The sequence below is a fragment of the Pongo abelii genome, chromosome 15 (assembly GCF_028885655.2).
Source record: "Pongo abelii isolate AG06213 chromosome 15, NHGRI_mPonAbe1-v2.0_pri, whole genome shotgun sequence".
In the NCBI taxonomy this organism is placed as follows: Eukaryota; Metazoa; Chordata; class Mammalia; order Primates; family Hominidae; genus Pongo; species Pongo abelii.
The window spans coordinates 90377323-90396513 of NC_072000.2; the positions used below are offsets into that span (position 1 = coordinate 90377323).

At 35.2% G+C, this 19191-nt stretch overlaps 2 long non-coding RNA genes across 6 annotated transcripts in view; one reads left to right on the forward strand and one right to left on the reverse strand.

Moving 5' to 3' along the window:
* Positions 1–19191, reverse strand: part of LOC129049803 (uncharacterized) — a 56484-nt gene that overhangs the window by 31722 nt on the left and 5571 nt on the right. The window contains exons 3-4 of the long non-coding RNA XR_008513150.2: positions 17113–17256; positions 16306–16447 (exon numbers count right to left, since the gene is read on the reverse strand). This is a non-coding gene — a long non-coding RNA (uncharacterized LOC129049803). The remainder of the gene's footprint in view (positions 1–16305; positions 16448–17112; positions 17257–19191) is intronic.
* LOC103892400 (uncharacterized) overlaps positions 1–19191 on the forward strand; it is a 97012-nt gene that overhangs the window by 24682 nt on the left and 53139 nt on the right. For 2 of the 5 annotated variants that reach the window (XR_008513145.2, XR_010137006.1), the window contains exon 8: positions 810–981. This is a non-coding gene — a long non-coding RNA (uncharacterized LOC103892400). Of the gene's footprint in view, positions 1–809; positions 1015–19191 lie in introns of those variants that run through there. The other 3 variants (XR_008513146.2, XR_008513144.2, XR_008513147.2) reach the window with 2 other exon arrangements.

Consider the following 19191-nt stretch of genomic DNA (forward strand, 5'->3'; position numbering starts at 1 on the left):
CCCAGATTTCAAAAGATGTTTTCAAAGCCTGAGGCCCCAGGCAGAGACTTATCACAGGGGCAGAGCTACTGCATAGAGCCTTGCTAGGTTGTGGGGTTGAAGTTGCCTCAGAGGGTCTCCACCAGGGCAATGCCTAGTGGAGCTGTGGGAGCAAGACTACCACCAGGACGCCAGACTGAGAAATCACTAGCAGCATGCAACACCCACCTGGAAAAGCTTTAGGCACTGAACTCCAACCTGTACAAGCAGCCACGTGGGCTGCACCCAGAAAAAGGGTTGGGCTCCCTGACGCTTTGGGGGCCCAACTCTGCCCCACTCCAGCAGGCAGCACTTGAAGTCAGAAAAAACTATTCTCCAGGTTTAAGATTTAATGTTTGCACAGCTAGATTTTGGACTTGATTCGGGGCCTGCTATTCCTTTCTTTTCAACTATTTCTCCCTGTTGGAATGGAAATGTCTATCTTATGCCTATATTGAATGTTGGAAGCACATAACTTGTTTTTATTTCACATGCTCACGGATAAGACTTGGAATTTTGGATTTTGAGTTGGTGCTGGAACAAGTTAAGACTTTGGGGATATGGAGGTGGAATGAATGTATTTGTATGTGAGAAGAACATGAGCTTTGAGAGGCCAGGGGTGGAATGCTATAGTTGAATATTTGTCCTCTCCAAAACTCAGGCTGAAATTTAATTCTCAGTGTGGTTGTATTGAGAGGTCAAGCCTTTAAGAAGTGATTGGGTCCTGAGGACTCTGCACTTACGAATGAGTTCATCCATGCATGGATTAATGGATTATTGGATTATTACAGGAATAGAATTGGTGACTTTATATGAAGAGGAAAAGAGACCTGAGTTAGCACACTCAGTATCTTCACCCCTTGATACCCTGGGCTGCTTTGGGACTACTGCAGAGAGTTCTCACCAGCAAGAAGGCCTCACCAGATGTGGCCTTTCAACCTTGGATTTCTCAGCCCCAAGACTGTAAGAAATAAACTGTTTCTTTATAAATTTCCCAGTTGCAGGCATTCTGTTATAAGAAACAGAAAATGAACCAGGACAGACAGCCATTAGATGCTTGAAAGATATTTAAGTGTAAAACTGATAGTTAAAAGAAAAAAAGTAGCATCGGATTGCAAAACAAAATATAAATGTAGATTTTTTGACATGTAAAAATGACACAAAAAACTTAGGAGAAAAAAGGTGTAAAGAAATTAGGAGATAAGAGTATGTTAGTGTTGTCTCTTTTCTAACAGCTGAGAAGGCAAGTGATAGATTCATAAACATATTTTAATGTACTCAGGAGAATGAATTGTTGAGAAATGGGTTACAGGAGTAGCAAAAACATTAAGAAAGAAGAAGGTTAATTTATTAGTGCTTATATTAAGTAAATAATAGGTTAAAGAAATAGAGAACTACATTTGTATTAGGTAACCTCTTTGTGATTTATTGTATAAAAGATAATGTTAAAAGTACACAATAAATACAACTATTCCTATATATTAGAGGGTCCACACCCACAAACACACACACACACACCCCAACACACACAGCAATGCAATTTAAATACATGCCAAGACTTGTAAGTTAAAACCATAAAATAGAAATTATAACCTAAAATAGTCTGACGGAACTAATATGAAATATATCAGTTATACCATAAATATAAACTGAGTAAAGGCACATGTTTAAAGGCAAGATTTATAAAATAGCATACAAAATAAACCCAAATCTAGGCTATAAATCTAGAATAAAGACACACAGATAAGACAATGACTTAGAAAGTTTAAAAATAAAAGGAGAAACAAAGTTATATTAGGCCAATGCAAACAAAAGAAATGCAATTCACATTTTTATCCCAGAGTTTTTATGACAGTGTTCCAGATAACATAACATAAACATTCATAAAGCAAATATTAAAGAATAGACCTTAAAAATACAGATAAACTCACTATTAATAGAAGACTTTAATTCTCTCTCAGTCCATGAAACATTATATAACTAAGAATGTAAAATATAAGCAAAATTAGAACTGACTGATACATAACTAATTCTGAAAATGATAAAAATGGAAAATATAGCCTTATTTCAGGTGTCCATGGGACATTCGTAAACATTAACCATACACTACTTGGCAACAAATTCTAAGTTTTTAAATGCCAAAGAGTAAACAGCAGAACATCTGTGATCACAATACCAAATTAAATTTGCAAATGAAGAACAAAATCAGAAACAAAATGATCCTTTTATAGATAACATTCTAATAATCTTTATAAACTACTCTTAATTGAGAAAATACAAACATAAATAGTAGAACTTAAGAAAAACAAAATAATAGATAAAAATACTATTACTTAGAACCAATTAGATCTAGTAAAATATATGCCACAAGGAAAATTTTTAGTCTTCAATTATTATATTAATTTAAAACATAAAGGAAATAGTGAAAACTTTCAAAACAAAAAAGTTAGAATAAAAATAACTAAAGACTTACAGGGAATATGAAGAAACAATAAATATAAAAGAGAAATTAGTAAGAAAAAAGAATAGAATTATAAACAGACACAAATGCTTTTTTGAATAAAAATAACAAAGTAAAAAATTGAACCTATTTAACTTATTTAAGAACAATGTAAAATCAAAATGTAAAAAAATTGAGAAAAATATTCAAGTTAAATGAAACAGTGAAAATTTTAAATTGCATAACGCTAGCAAATAAACTTAAAGAAATAGGTAAGAATAGGTAAGTTTTTAGGAAAATAGATTTTACCAAAATTGACTGCTGAAGAGATAAAAGTCTACAAAGATCACGTTCCACAAGGGAAATACAGGGTGCTATGTAAGAACTACTCTCAAAAGAGATAACACCACAGCCAACTATTTTACAAGGAAATTTTACCAAACATTTAAAAAGTGAATATTTCCATTGCTATTTAAACTATTTCAGAACATGGGGGAAAAATAAGGAAGGAAAATGACCAAACTCATGTATGAAGCAACTATAATATTGAGCCCAACATTTAATATAAAAAAGGAAATTTAACTTATCACTATTAATAAAAATAATAAAAGAAACACAAATGCAAAATCCTGTGAAACATAAAAATAAAAACATGTGAGTAAGTGGAAATTATTCCAGGAATACTAGTGTACACTAATGTTTGGAAATCTATTAATAAAGCAGTGAAATGGCAAGGGATAAAATGCGATGATACATTCCTTAATTAAAAATGAATGGATATTTGTTAATATGACAAAATATATGTATTTCAAACACAAAACTGAGAACCTGCTTAATGAAGAAACACTTGATGAAGTCTTTCAAAAGTCAGGAACAAGAAATAGACACAATGAACACTAGTAACAAACATCAGACAGCAGATATATAAGATAAAACCACAAAGATGTATAAAATTTGAAAAGGAAGAATTAGCATCTTAACAACAAATTCATATATAAAATATCCATATATAAAATTCATATATAAAATATTAGATTATATATACACACACATATGTATATATATACACATATACATATATATACATATATACACATGTACATATATACACATATATACACACATATAAACACACATGTATATATATACACGTATACGTATACGTGTATATATATATATGTATACGTGTGTATATATACGTGTGTGTGTGTATATATATGTGTGTATGTGTGTGTGTGTGTGTGTGTATATATATATATAGAAGGTTGGGGAATTTTATTGCTTGAACAAAGAATCTAACAAAAGAATCTGAGTATATAATGCATGTATGGGGCAACTTCACTGAAAAAGGTGGAGGAATAAGATGCTGACCTAAGGAGCTTTGGAAATGAGTGAAATCTATAAGTCTAAAGACAAAAAGAATTGTACACAAGCACTGTGCTGTAGTTGATAAATTTATTTCCCACGGGGAACATAACTCTCCATTCTTTAAACTCAGAGTGTTCATAGTGCCTTTCTTCCAAAAATTACAATATAAAAAGGAAATAAAAGGTTAGCTTGATAGGAGATAAAGCTAAAAGGAGAAAAACTAGCTCAAAATCATTGACCAAGGTTAAGAATAAGTGATTAATTACATTTCTTTTATTTTATTATACTTTAAGATCTGGGGTACATGTGCAGAACGTGCAGGTTTGTTACATAGGTATACACGTGCCATGGTGGTTTGCCGTACCCATCAACCCATCATCTACATTAGGTATTTTTCCTAATGCTATCCCTCCCCTAGCCTCCAACCCCTGACACACCCCAGTGTGTGATGTTCCCCTCCCTGTGTCCATGTGTTCTCATTGTATAACTCCCACTTATGAGTGAGAACATGCTGTGTTTGGTTTTTAGTTCCTGTGTTAGTTTGCTGAGAATGATGGTTTCCAGCTTCATTCATGTCCCGGCAAAAGACATAAACTTACCCTTTTTTATGGCTGTGTAGTATTACATGCTGTATATGTGCTGTATTTTCTTTATCCAGTCTATCACTGATGGGCATTTGGGTTGGTTCCAAGTCTTTGCTATTGTGAATAGTGCCACAATAAACATACGTGTGCATGTGTCTTTATAGTAGAATGATTTATAATCCTTTAGGTATATACCCAGTAATGGGATTGCTGGGTCAATTGGTATTTCAGGTTCTAGATCCTTGAGGAATTGCCATACTCTCTTCCACAATGGTTGAACTAATTTACACTCCCACCAACAGTGTAAAAGTGTTCCTTTTTCTCCACATCCTCTCCAGCATCTGTTGTTTCCTGACTTTTTAATGATCGCCATTCTAATTGTTGTGAGATAGTATCTCACTGTGGTTTTGATTTGCATTTCTCTAATGACCAGTGATGATGAGCTTTTTTTCATGTTTTTGGCCACATAAATGTCTTCTTTTAAGAAGTGTCTGTTCATATCCTTCACCCACTTTTTGATGAGGTTGTTTTTATCCTTGTAAATTTGTTTAAGTTCCTTGTAGATTCTGGATATTAGCCCATTGTCAGATGGATAGATTGCAAAAATTTTCTCCAATTCTGTAGGTTGGCTGTTCAGTCTGATGATAGTTTCTTTTGCTGTGCAGAAGCTCTTTAGTTTAACTAGATCCTGCTTGTTAATTTTGGCTTCTGTTGCCATTGTTTTGGTGTTTTAGTCATGAAGGCTTTGCCCATGCCTATGTCCTGAATGGTATTGCCTATGTTTTCTTCCAGGGTTTTTATGGTTTTAGGACTTACATTTAAGTCTTTAATCCATCTTCAGTAAATTTTTCTATAAGGTGTAAGAAAGGGGTCCAGTTTCAGTTTTCTGCGTATGGCTAGCCAGTTTTCCCAACATCATTTATTAAATAGGGAATCCTTTCCCCATTGCTTGTTTTTGTCAGGTTTGTCAAAGATCAGATGGTTGTAGATTAGTGGCATTATTCCTGAGGCCACCGTCTGTTTCATTGGTTCATATATCTGTTTTGGTAACAGTACCATGCTGTATTGGTTGTTGTAGCCTTGTAGCATAGTTTGAAGTCAGGTAGTGTGATGCCTTCATCTTTGTTCTTTTTGCTTAGGATTGTCTTGGATATACAGGCTTATATTTGGCTCCATATGAAATTTAAAGTAGTTTTTTTCTAATTATGTGAAGAAAGTCAATGGTAGCTTGATGGGGATAGCATTGAAACTATAAATTACTTTGGGCGGTATGGCCATTTTCACGATATTGATTCTTCCTATATATGAGTATGGGATGATGTTCCCATTTGTTTGTGTCCTCTCATATTTCCCTGAGCAGTGATTTGCAGTTCTCCTTGAAGAGGTCCATCACATCCCTTGTAAGCTGTATTCCTAGGTATTTTATTCTCTTACTAGCAGTTATGAACATTAGTTCACTCGTAATTTGTCTCTCTGTTTGTCTATTATTGGTGTATAGGAATGCTTGTGATTTTTGCACATCAATTTTGTATCCTGAGGCTTTGCTGAAGTTGCTTATCATCTTAAGGAGATTTTGGTCTAGATAATGAGGTTTTGTAAATATACAATCATGTCATATGCAAACAGAGACAATTTGACTTCCTATCTTCCTATTTGAATACCTTTATTTCTTTCTCTTGCCTGATTGCCCTGGACAGAACTTCCAATACTATGTTGAATACGAATGGTGAGAGAGGGCATCCTTGTCTTGTGCCGGTTTTCAAAGGGAATGCTTCCAGATTTTGCCCATTCAGTATGATATTGGCTGTGGGTTTGTCATAAATATGTGTTATTATTTTGAGTACATTCCATCAACACCTAGTTTATTGAGAGTTTTTAGCATGAAGCGGTGTAGCATTTTATTGAAGGCCTTTTCTGCATCTATTGAGATAATCATATGGTTTTTGTCATTGGTCTGTTTATGTGATGGATTACATTTATTGATTTGCGCATTTTGAACCAGCCTTACATCCCAGAAATGAAGCTGACTTGATCGTGGTGGATAAGCTTTTTGATGTGCTGCTGGATTCGGTTTGCCAGTATTTTATTGAAGATTTTTGCGTTGATGTTCATTAGGGATATTGGTCTGAAATTTTCTTTTTTCTTATGTCTCTGCCAGGTTTTAGTATTGTGATGATGCTGGTCTCATAAAATGAGTTAAAGAGGAGTCCCTCTTTGTCTATTGTTTGGAATAGTTTCAGAAGGAATGGTACCAGCTCCTCTTTGTACCTCTGGTAGAATTCGGATGTGAATCCCTCTGGTCTTGTGCTTTTTTTTGTTTGGTAGACTATTAATTACTTCCTCAATTTCAGAACTTTTTATTGGTCTATCCAGGGATTCGATTTCTTCCTGGTTTAATCTTAGGAGGGCGTATGTGTCCAGGAATTTATCCATTTCTTCTAGATTTTCTAGTTTATTTGTGCAGAAGTGTTTATACTATTCTCTGATGGTAGTTTGTATTTCTTTGGGATCAGTGGTGACGTCGCCTTTATCATTTTTTATTGTGTCTATTAGATTCTTCTCTCTCTTCTTCTTTATTAGTCTGGCTAGCCATCTATCTATTTTGTTAATCTTTTCAAAAAACCAGCTCCTGGATTCATTGATTTTTTGAAGGGTTTTTCATGTGTCTATCTCCTTCAGTTCTGCTCTGATCTTAGTTATTTCTTGTCTTCTGCTAGCTTTTGAATTTGTTTGCTCTTGCTTCTCTAGTTCTTTTAATTGTGATGTTAGGGTGTCTATTTCAGATCTTTCCTGTTTTCTCCTGTGGGCATTTAGTGCTATAAATTTTCCTCTAAACAGTGCTTTAGCTGTGTCCCAGAGATTCTGGTATGTTGTGTCTTTGTTTTCATTGGTTTCAAAGAACTTCTTTATTTCTGCCTCAATTTTGTTATTTACCCAGTAGTCATTCAGGAGCACTTTGTTCAGTTTCCATGTAGTTGTGGGGTTTTGAGTGAGTTTCTTAATCCTGACTTCTAGTTTGATTGCACTGTTGTCTGAGAGACTGTTTGTTATGATTTCCATTCTTTCCCATTTGCTGAGGAATGTTTTACCTCCAATTATGTGGTCACTTTTAGAATAAATGTGATATGGTGCTGTGATGAATGTACATTCTGTTGATTTGGGGTGGAGAGTTCTGTAGATGCCTATTCGATCTGCTTGGTCCAGAGCTGAGTTCAAGTTCTGAATATCCTTGTTAATTTTCTGTCTTGTTGATCTGTCTAATACTGACAGTGGTGTGTTAAAGTCTCCCACTATTATTGTATGGGAGTCTAAGTCTCATTGTAGGTCTGTAAGAACTTGCTTTATGAATCTGGGTGCTCCTGTATTGGGTGCATATCTATTTAGGATAGTTAGCTCTTCTTGTTGCGTTGATCCCTTTACCATTATGTAATGACCTTCTTTGTCTTTTTTGATCTTTGTTGGCTTAAAGTCTGTTTTATCAGAGACTAGGATTGCAACTCCTGCTTTTTTTGTTGTTTGTGCTTTCCATTTGCTTGATAAATATTCCTTCATCCCTTTATTTTGAATCTATGTGTGTCTTTGCACGTGAGATGGGTCTCCTGAACAGAGCACACTGATGGGTCTTGACTCTTTATCCAATTTGCCAGTCTGTGTCTTTTAAATGGGCATTTAGCCCATTTACATTTAAGGTTAATATTGTTATGTGTGAATTTGATCCTGTCATTATGATGCTCGCTGGTTATTTTGCCCGTTAGTTGATGCAATTTCTTCATAGTGTCAAAGTTCTTTTCAATCTGGTATGTTTTTACAATGGCTGGTACTGGTTGTTCTTTTCCATGTTTAGTGCTTCCTTCAGGAGCTCTTGTAATGCAGGCCTGGTGATGACAAAAATCTGTCAGCATTTGCTTGTCTGTAAAGGATTTTATTTATCCTTCACTTACAAAGCTTATACTGGATATGAAATTCTGGGTTAAAAATTCTTTTTTTTAAGGATGTTGAATATTGACCCCCCATGTTCTTCTGCCTTGTAGGGTTTCTGCAGAGAAGGCCGCTATTAGTCTGACAGGCTTCTGTTTGTGGGTAACCCGACCTTTCTCTCTGGCTGCCCTTAACATTTTTTCCTTCATTTCAACCCTGGTAAATCTGACAATTATGTGTCTTGGGGTTGCTCTTCTCGAGGCATATCTTTGTGGTACTCTCTTTCCTGAATTTGAATGTTGGCCTGTCTTGCTAGGTTGAAGATGTTCTCCTGGATAATATCCTGAAGTGTGTTTTCCATCTTGGTTCCATTCTCCTCATCACTTTCAGGTACACCAATCAAACGTAGGTTTGGTCTTTTCACATAGTCCTATATTTCTTGGAGGCTTTGTTCATTCCTTTTCATTCTTTTTTCTCTAATCTTGTCTTTATGTTTTATTTCATTAAGTTGATCTTCAATTTCTGATATCCTTTCTTCTACTTGATTGATTCAGCTATTGATACTTGTGTATGCTTCACAAAGTTCTCATGCTGTGTTGAGCTACATTAGGTCATTTATGTTCTTCTCTAAATTGGTTATTCTAGTTAGCAATTTGTCTAACCTTCAAGGTTCTTAGCTTCCTTGCATTGGGTTAGAACATGCTCCTTTAGCTTGGAGGAGTTTGTTATTAACCACCTTCTGAAGCTTACTTCTGTCAGTTCGTCAAACTCATTCTCTGTCCAGTTTTGTTCCCTTGCTGGCGAGCAGTTGTGATCCTTTGGAGGAGGAGAAGCATTCTGGTTTTTGGAATTTTCAGCCCTTTTGCACTGGTTTTTCCTTATCTTCATGGATTTATCTACCCCATGGTCTTTGATTTTGGTGAACTTATGATGAGGTTTCTGTGTGGATGTCATTTTTGTTGTTGATGCTATTCCTTCCTGTTTGTTAGTTTTCCTATGAACAGTCAGGCCCTTCTGCTGCAGGTCTGCTGGAATTTGCTGGAAGTCCACTCTAGACCCTGTTTGCCTGGGTATCACCAGCAGAAGCTGCAGAACAGCAAAGATTGCTGCCTGCTTCTTCCTCTGGAAGCTTTTTCACAGAGGGGCACCGCTAGATTTCAGCTGAAGCGCTCTCCTGTATGAGGTGTCTGTTTGACCCCTGCTAGGTGTTGTCTCCCAGTCAGGAGGCATGGGGGTCAGCGACCTACTTGAGGAGGCAGTCTGTCCCTTAGCAGAGCTCGAGTGCTGTGCTTGGAGATCTGCTGCTGTCTTCAGAGCTGGCAGGCAGTAATGTTTAAGTCTGCTGAAGCTGCCCTGACAGCTGCCCTGTCCCCCAGGGAGATGCGAGTTTTATCTATAAGACCCTGACTGGGGCTGCTGCCTTTTTTTGAGACGCCCTGCCGAGAGAGGAGGATTCTAGAGAGGTAGTCAGGCTACCCCAACTTTGCAGAGCTGTGCTGGGCTCTGCCTCGTTTGAAATTCCTGGTGGCTTTGTTTATACTGTGAGGGGAAACCGCCTACTCAAGCCTCAGTAATGGTGGATGCCCCTCCCCCCACCAAGCTCTAGTGTCCCTGGTCGACTTCAGACTGATGTGCTGGCAGCGGGAATTTCAAACCAGTGGATCTTATCTTGCTGGGCTCTGTGGGGTGGGATCCGCTGAGGTAGCCCACTTGGCTCTCACTTCAGCCCTCTTTCCATGGTAGTGAATGGTTCTGTCTCACTGGTGTTCCAGGCACCACTGGGGTATAAAAAAAAAACTCTTGCAGCTAGCTCAGTGTCTGCCCAAAGGGCTGTCCAGTTTTGTGCTTGAAATCCAGTGCCCTGGTGGTGTAGGCATCCAAGGAAATCTCCTGGTCTGAGGGTTGTGAAGACCATGGGAATTCACAGCACAGTCCCTCAAGGCTTCCCTTGGCTAGGAGAGGGAATTCCCCAAACCCTTTGCGCTTCCTGGGTGAGGTGATGCCCCACCCCACTTTGGCTCACCCTCCGTGGGCTACACCCACTCTCTAACCAGTCCCAGTGAGATGAGCTGGGTACCTCAGTTGGAAATGCAGAAATCACCCACCTTCTGTGTTGATCTTGCTGGGAGCGGCAGACCAGAGCTGTTCCTATCCTGCCATCTTGCCAGCTGGAAGTGATTAATTACATTTCTAATAGGTATTCTTGCTATGATGTGATGTGAATTTTTCTTTACCTCTGTGATGTTGTTCCTCCAGAAACATATAACAGTATGACAAATCAAATATATTTTGAAAAACCAATGCTTCATATATGCAGAATTTTCCAGTGAGACTCACCTTATAAACCATTGTTAAGGTCAAATATTTCATGAGGGAAAATGTATTATTGCAAGATAGTCTTACTAATCTTTTATGAAGTAAATAGCTATCTTACAAATTAATTTTGGTAAAACTGTTATTGGTTTAAGATGAGTTTTCACCCATCTTCCCACCCATAGAATCACTTGCTAGTGCTAAACAAATAATATTTTATGGATTTTCACATTTCATAAAGGATAGTGATTGCAAAATAATGAGTTTAGTCTTTTGGTCAAAAAAATACTAGTTTTAAAATATGAATTTTTAAATGTAAGTTTTTACTTAAAACTTGTCAGACGACCTAATTGTATGAATTAAGCAAGTCACTTTTATTTCAACCTTTTTCAGTGGGTTGAGGCAAAGATCAGATGATATTATGTGTGTAAGAGCACTTTGTAAATTTTAAGGCAGCAGAAAATTATAAGTTATTATTATGAAGCAGTCATTTGCTGAATTGTATGCTGGGATTCTCAAAACAAAAAATAGACTTTCTTAAAAAAAGTCACCTTTTCTGTGTTAGAAGAGGAATTGGTAAAACCTTTAACCTTGTTTTTGTTTTCATCAGATGCTGTCATGCCTGAGAATTAGTCACGTTAAGAGGATGACAACATACTTTGGGGGACTAATGATTGTTCAGGGCAAGACTATGGACAAAAGAAATAAAAATTTAAAAGGCAGAGAGAATGAAAGAGGGTATATGGGTGAGAAGAATATATACTTTACCTCCAGAGCCACAGAAATAGCTTATTTGTATAGATTTTTAATTAAGAATATTTTTAAAATCATTTAAATAATTGCTTATTGTAGTTGTAATCATATTAACTTTCCAAAATTTGGAAGAATAATGTGAAAATTAATAAATTTTAAGCTTGTTCTAAGATACTTACGTGAAATGCCATGAATAATGACAACATATAGTAATAGTTTATGCTTGTATTCTAACAAGTTGAATTAGCTATTTTTTTCTGGTAACACAGTCTTCCAAGATTGTGACATGATAGTTCAAGCCAGCATGGTATCTGAGCTTCTTATTCTATGGTTTCTTTTCCACTTAATGTATTGACCCAACTCTATGATTGCTGATATATCATTCACTCACTCTCGTTTTTATATGTTAAGATCGATGTTTGTTTCTACATTCAGGATTCAGCTTCTTTGAATTTGTTTCTGATTCTGACTTGCTGACTGTCTTCTTAGGAGTTACTTATTACAAAACATGAATAAATAGAGTCTAACTCTATGAGTTTTTCTCAGGAAAGGAAAGACTTTTACAGGTTTTGAAATTACAATGATAAATTTTTGTGTACAAACATGATGTTATCACACCACAGGCAAAACAGAACAAGAGTTGACAAATCAGTAGTTCCTTCAGTTGATTCACAGCTTTTCCACCGAGGTTTGGATTTAAACCAAATTGATTGTTGCATACTTTTCATCAACTCAACTAGACAAGTTCATAGTAAATAGAGAGAAGCAAAGAAATACTGAAGATCAAAGGATTTTTGCGTGTCTGCCTTAACCTTGGGCTATGTCACTCTTAATAACAACAGATGGTGTTATTCCCTCTGAAGTCCTGTTTGCTGATGCTATAAGTGACTAAAAACTGAGGTTTTAGTGAAAGTGCTCACAAAGACTCTACTAGATCATTTCACAAGATGGCATTAACTTTCATTACTGGTAACTGTAAAGGCAGTGTATTTTGGCTGTGTTATATTTACATTGCATTGCCTATAATTCAATATCCAAAAACATTTTAACCATTCATGGGAAAAAAGAGAATGTTAACATTGAACAAATTACCAAAGATTATCATACCAGCAAAATGTATAGTCACTGATAACATTTTTTTCTTGTCTACAATAAAATTTGAAATCTTTAAATTTCAAAATAAAAAAAAAATCAGGAAGAGTCTTAAACTGAGGTTCAGAAAAACTCAACTGACCTGGCAAAACTTTTCAGCAGCCATTTGCTTAGTCTTGGTAGGTTCTGGTTTGAAAGTTAATTAGCATCAAATAAGACGGCTGGTACTGATTCAGCAGAGACTGCATACTCTCTCCTCCTACATATTCCTGCCTCCTCTTCCCTCTCCCTCCATTGAGAGACTTTCCTAAACACAGCAATTTCCCCCATCCATTGATGGCTTTCAGATGGCACTATTATTACTGAACATCCAATGACTTACTCATAATTATAGTATGTTAGAATTAATAAAGATTTAATGCATGTAATGATATAAACATAGCTACAGATGTAGAATATAATAATAAAGAAACTGATTACCAAAAATGAAAAGAATTCTCTATATAATGCTGTACCCCAATATTAGAGAATAAGTTAAAAATGAAGTACTCTTAGCTAAAACTTAGATTTTCTTAATTCTGGTTAAGCATTTTTTCAACTGTACCTTACTTCTATTGCAAGGGTAGTTGTAGTCCTAAGTGTGGTGATTGTTAGTATTGTAATGGAAAAAACAGCATTTGGATTTGGCAAACTCTTAATACATATTATCTCATTAATATATCTCTGTGGATTTAATAATAAGCTGCTCTCATTGAAATCCCAATGATGCTGATTAAGAACCTGAAGAAATAAAGAAACTAATAAATACACATTATGTGAGAGATATTATGCACAAAATTGTATAGAAATTTATTTCATTTTCATAAGCGTTCTCAATTTAAGTTTTTGTATTAGTATTTTTATGCAAACAGGAAATAAGGTTCAGAGAAGAAAAATAACTTCTCCAAGATGTATAACAAGTAGTGATGAAATTGAATTTGAATCCACCTTATTGTTAGCTTTCCATCTGAGCAAGCAAATAATGTGTCCAAGGTTAAGCAGTAGCATTTGAATGCAGTTTCAAATGCAAGATATCAGATTCACTATCACTTGCATTTTCCATAACATTGCACTTTAGACTTTTTAACAGAGGTTTCTCGGCTTTTTTTTATGAGAAGAAACTATTTTTCAATTTTAAAACCTTGAAATTCTAAGTAAGGTATACTTCTTGTCAGTATGAATATTTGCTGTATCTGAGAAAGGGAAATTTGTCAACATCAATAAGTTTGAACGCCTATCCAATGTAACACTCAGGTCCCCTTTGAAGATTTATATTATTTGATTAGTAAATTTATTATATGTATTCTCATGTACATTAGATGATGTACATGTATAGTTTACCTGTCTAATCTATCGATCAGTCTTCTATCGAATAACTGTATTTGCTTATCTATTATCAATTTAACTCGATGGGGTTGACATGAGTTAAAAATGCAAATCTAGGCACATTTCTTCTATCTTCACTAAATTAAATGCTGTGAAAACAGGTTCATTTATTATCTTTTGTAGCATATGATTTGTTCCAAAGAATTAATGATCCAATTGGCCACGTATAAAATTTTGTAATTTTTCCATAGAAGGAGGGTGTGCATTGAATTTTCTAAGCATGCAACTCAACCTATATTCTCCTTGGTGGAAAAAATACTAAGTTTTAAGAAAGAAATTGGAGGATATCCTAGGGTCTCAGCCACAAGAGATAAGGGGCTGTTGTGTTTTGGTGAAGAAAAGTAAAAATAATAATATTATACTAACAATGCAATGAAGAAAATGTTATCAAGAAATGGAATTTAAGCATGACCATAGAAAATTCTATGAAGGTATTGCTCCAAGCTGCATCTACAGAGAGGTATCAGATAAAGGCAGCCCAAGTTATAAAAAATATATATGGTTTTGGAATTCAAGAGGGATAAAATAAAAAATCCTGCACTGTGATTTGAAAAATCACTTTGACCTAACAGACATTAAAATAAGTTCACGTGAAAATGTTGAGAACACACTAATGAATAATGACCTCAAGGAGTTAAAAACTTACTGGAAGAGATGGCCCTAAACATAACACATAATAAATTAGTGAACATGTGAAAAGTGTTTTGAGGCAGGAACATACAGAAATCAAGAGTATCACTTGTGTATTAGTCAGTTTTCACAGTGAGAGCTACATGAGATTGGGTAATTTATGAAGAAAAGAGGTTTAATTGAATCACAGTTCCACATGCCTGGGGAGGCCTCAAGAAACTTACAATCATGGCCCAAGGCAAAGAAGAAGCAAGACACATCTTAGTGTGGCAGAGCAGGAGAGAGAGGGGAGTAGGGAACCACCACACACTTTTAAACCATCAGACCTCGTGAGAACTCACTCACTATCATGGAAAGAGCATGGAGGAAACCAACCCCATGGTTCAATCACCTCCCACCAGGTTCCTCCCTAACATGTGGGGATTACAATTTAAGATGAGAATTGGGTGGGGACACAGAGCCAAATTATGTCAACTTGAAAGATTATTTTAAGGTCATTGCTGATAATAATCCAGTTAACCTTTCTGAGAGATTACAATATGCCAGCTGCTATGCTATGGTAATTTGAAACATTATCTTACATCATTTGAATAATCCAATGAAAAAGATTATTAAATTCCCAGATTGTAGTTCAAGATTCTTAGAGAGTTGAATTACTTTGTTCAGAGGTATAAGAGATAGAGATAAGACCAGACTCCAGGGTTGTGTAATGTGAGAAATGCTATTTTCCTGACAGAAACTCAACTGCTCTCTTTGCCACACAATTACTGCAAGGTGCCTGTTAATCCATGCTGCCCACACATTGAGCTGTTGATATTTATTAATGTTCAATGCACTATAAAGAGTGAATTAGCCGTGGCTGATAAAGTGCACATCACTTTAAAATATACCTGAATTTATATTAGATTTATTAATATTATGAATCAAGGATATTAAAAGTAGAGCCATATTAAGAAAGTTCTCCACTAGTCATATTTTGCTTTTTGTTCTCTAATATACATTTCCCCACTGGACCTTGTTTTTCTTTCTGGCAGTAGCCTCTCAATGACTCTGAGTGTATATGGTTTGGTGAAGCTGACACATTCATGCCTTCTGCCTTGTATGATCCAGACCTAACAAATTAGTATATTTCATCTCTTAGGTCATAGCAATTGTTTGAGGACTATTACTCAGTTTGTTCCAATAAGACCCAATTGGAGACTTTAAGAAAAAAGACACTCACTTTTTTCTTTAGTGACTCATCTGCGGGGCATAAATTTAGAGATTTTGGTAAGGGTGCACAGCTGAAGAATGTCCACCTGAGAACAATTTGATATTTGTGTTGATTTACGGGAGGGAAAAAAAATGACAACAGCAAGATTAAGCATAGCGTGTCCCATGGAATGTATGTGATGCACTTATATTAAACATTCTTTATTGTCTCTCTGAAATTTTAATTTAAGGAGACATTATTTTATCTGACAACCCTAAATGCAAGGAAAGCAGAGATGAGATTTGAGGAAAGAGAGTCCAATGACATCACCTGAATTTATAATCTAATGTCACCAAAAGTCAGCTGACCCTTTAACCTTTGAGTTATACAATACAAAAGATCATTTATGTCACTGGTAACAGAAGAAGCACTACCTAAGAGGATGTTCTAAAAAATAGGAAGAAAAATAATTCGTATGCTTGAAACCGTTTGAACCACTAATATAAATAGAAGACATCAAATCACGTTTTAGTATGTTTGTGAGAATAATGCAAAAGAGAAAATGGACTTACACAACACTTTGGAGTTTGCAAAAGGGCCATTTGAGATCGAATTCTAAAATTATTTCATATTTGATACATCCAGAATGCAAAGGTCAAGGTTATTTTTCATGAGAAGGGATTAAACAGCCAAAGGAGAAGAGAATGTATTCCTCTATAAAGCCAAAAAGAATCCAAACATAAAATGCATTGAGTATTTTATATCAATATCTGAAAAAAGCACAAAGTAGTAATGCCAATAACAAACATTCAGATAGAAAAATAATGTAAGAAAATACATTGGATAGGTAATGATGAAGCCTTTTCCAATTATCCTACCCTCAGTAATTTCTCCCTCCTATATATTTTTATATTACTTATCATCTATACCATTATTTATCTCCCATTACTGCTTTTCATGCAATGATGTCTCTCATATTATAAAACACATTTATTCTTTATTTTGAGATTATAATTTCTGTAAGAACAGTGTCAAGAGGAAACATCTTGGGTGATGAAAATGCTTATTATCTTGATAGCAGTGATGGTTTCAAGGTTGTATGCATATGCTAAAATTGATTAAATTGTACAGTTTCAATATGTGCAGTTTATTGTACTTTAATTATACCTGAAACTATTTTTTTAAAGCATGTGGACTTGGTTGAAAGTTACCTGAAGACTCTAATATCAGGCTAAAAATTAGAGAATAGAGGAAAAAGTGAGGACCCAAAGGAGTTAGAGAAAGAGCTCAGCTTTAAAGGAGGCTTTCTTACAAAAGATGATCAATAGTTACAAACATAAGGTGCAATATATTCTGTGCTCCAAAATTAATGGACCCACATCAGGAACTTAGTGTCAGAAACCTTCAGGCAGTAGTCAGTCTTGTATGTTTCTAGAGATCTGTTTTGGAGTTGATTCATGGATTGGTATATGGTAAAGATAAAGCACTTGGTTCCAATCCCTGGAGATTCCGGAGATTTAGAGCTAGAGGAAAATGACAAAAACAAGGGACATTGGGAAGTAGCTCCTGAGCTAAGAGAAAAGATCATAGAGTTTTGAAATCCATAAGAAAAAAAAGGTATGTATTTTGTGGAATAGAAAGGGCACTATCAAGTGCTATTGACAGATCAACTAAAACAAGGACAGAGTTGGTACTATATCCTGATATAAGACAGTGAGTTTCATGATAAGCCTCATCTGCTGGTGAGGATAAGATTGTGTAATGTACTGCCAGGTTTGATTGAGGAAGACTCAGTGGTTGGAAGAAGCTTGCACCTAAAACCTCAAGTTGAAAAGAGGTGGGACAGGAAAAGGCTAAGACACAGAGCAATTTATTATGTTTCTATGCCTCTAAACTCCTGGCATAGTGTTACTGGCAAATCAGGCACTTAATAGATGTATGTCAATAGATTGCCACATGAATAGACTCAAGGAATTTGCATATGATAACAAGGTTAAATATTTCATATGACTCATCTGGAAATATGAAAGATAAAAGATATGATTAAAGTCTACGAGATTTGAGGGATCTGAATTGAGTGAATGCAAATGTCCTCATTAAATGCTTGATTATTAATATGATGAGGCTCGCTTTAAACTTGAAAGAGACAATTGTGAATAAATAAAGGTAATAACACTAATTTTTTTTAAAAAGGTTAATAAACGTTTGGACCTATAATGGAAGAATGAGCTTGAGTGAAAAATTTAATGTAATTCAATTACATAAACATTTGGGGACAATCCCAAGCTCATTTGGGGTTGACATTATGCAACAAAATTATGTGCTGCTAAAAAATTCTTCGACTTTTTCCCTTAAGAACTCCATGATGAAATTCAGCTCATTTTTATCGTTTTTTTATTAAAAAATACTTAACTTGTGGTACATAGTGTTTTACTGAGTTACTTTGAGCATTTTCCTCAGATAGAAATGATTTAATTACATATAAAATAACTTATTGACAATCAATGACATTAAGTGGTATTTCATATTTTTACTTATTATTTTATTTGATTAAAAGTAATACCTACATATTTTCCCCTTTGATTACCGACAATAGTGAATTCAGGTTCCAAAATAGCTACAATAGTGATTTATGTATAAATTATATATAGATAATTTAGCACATATGCATGTTTGTTTTTGTGCTATTTAATATAAAACTTTCTAATAGTTGAATAGTTATGTTTCCATAAACAATAGCTCTTCATTTTTTATTTTTTATTTTACTTTAAGTTCTGGGATATATGTACAGAACGTGCAGGTTTGTTACATAGGTATACATGTGCCATGGTGGTTTGCTGCACCTATCAACTCATCACATCTAGGTTTTGAGCCCCACAAGCATTAGGCATCTGTCCTAATGCTCTCCCTCCCCTTTCCTCCCACCCCCCGATGGGCCCTGGTGTTTGATGTTCCCCTCCCTGTCTCCATGTGTTCTCATTTAAACAATAACTCTTGATCAAAAGTATTGGACATCTAAATGGTTTTATCCAAATCCGCTTTACAGGAATCCAAGTACTTTTATTAAAAATATTATTAAAATGCAAAAAAATTCAGTTGGCTTAAAACTCCAATTTTTTTGTGGGACTGTCATTCTGTGCCAATATGTGTGAATGACTTCTATTCTCTAAAAACTATCTACAAAAATAAATTACTGCAAAGGGGGGTTCACTGTCAGTATTTTAGTTGACCTGACAGGACAGCCAACGTCTTCCACTTTCTAGTGTCAATGCGCCAGCATCCCCTAGTGGGCATTGTTAAAAATAAAACTTAATTCTACTGATAAGAAAGGTGAAGGATGTTTATTAACATATTAGGTTTATTTTGTTGGAATTCATTTGCATAATTAAAATAACTTTGTATTTATGAGTGCATATTGTCAATAAAACATTATGTAACTGCAAATACTCTGGTTGGGA